Source organism: Sinocyclocheilus rhinocerous, unplaced genomic scaffold (assembly GCF_001515625.1).
Source record: "Sinocyclocheilus rhinocerous isolate Xijiao unplaced genomic scaffold, SAMN03320098_v1.1 C36082654, whole genome shotgun sequence".
NCBI lineage: Eukaryota > Metazoa > Chordata > Actinopteri > Cypriniformes > Cyprinidae > Sinocyclocheilus > Sinocyclocheilus rhinocerous.
In genome coordinates this window covers 1-809 of record NW_015772540.1, presented here as the reverse complement: position 1 = coordinate 809, position 809 = coordinate 1, and the positions used below count along the sequence as shown (strand labels likewise).

Below are 809 nucleotides of genomic sequence, written 5' to 3'. Positions count from 1 at the left end.
GGAGAAAGCAAAACCAGCTCCTGTAAAGAAAGGTATGGATGTGAAATGCTTTTGTTCATCACATTAAAATGATTCTCTCACGGAACAAGTTTCATGTCAGTTGTTTTAATTAATGTTTTCTATTTTCACAATTTCAGAAACTGAAGTTATCAAAGAAAAAGCCAAACCAGCCCCTGAGAAGAAAGGTTTAATTTATTGTTAAGAAACATTTTACACAAGCTATTACTATTAAAATATTAAAACTTCTAAATATTGTATATCGTTGCTATTTCAGAGGCTGAAGTCATCAAGGAGAAAGCTAAACCAGCCCCTAAGAAGAAAGGTATATGGAGTTAATATTTTTAGCTAGATTTTAATATGACACTGATGTTTTGGTTTCTCTTACTATTTTTTTTTTTTAAACCAGTTCCTCTAAAGAAAGGTGTTTCTGCTTTAAGTATGCTTCTATTACATAAACATACAGTATTAAACACATTATTTATTTATAAGAACAGCTTTAGTTTTTTAACGCAAAATAGATTAGAGTTGTTTTTTCTTAATATTTTAGAGGCTGACGTCATCAAAGAGAAAGCTAAGCCAGCCCCTGAGAAGAAAGGTTTGATTTACTATGTTAATATTTAAAAATTTCCTCTAAGCAAAATTTTAAATTACACAAAAGGATGTCTTTGGATTCCTCTAAATATTTTTGCATTATCATCATTTCAGAGGCTGTAGTCGTTAAGGAGAAAGCTAAACCAGCCCCTGAGAAGAAAGGTAAGAGCACTTTTAAGATGCAAACATGGTTTTGTGTTATGAATAATCATCATACA

At 30.7% G+C, this 809-nt stretch overlaps 1 long non-coding RNA gene across 1 annotated transcript; it reads left to right on the top strand.

Moving 5' to 3' along the window:
* On the top strand, positions 1 to 753 carry LOC107735465 (uncharacterized). Its single transcript, XR_001639419.1, has 5 exons — positions 1 to 32; positions 138 to 185; positions 275 to 322; positions 548 to 595; positions 706 to 753. It is a non-coding gene; the product is annotated as an uncharacterized LOC107735465 (long non-coding RNA).
* Positions 754 to 809: the final 56 nt, after the last annotated feature.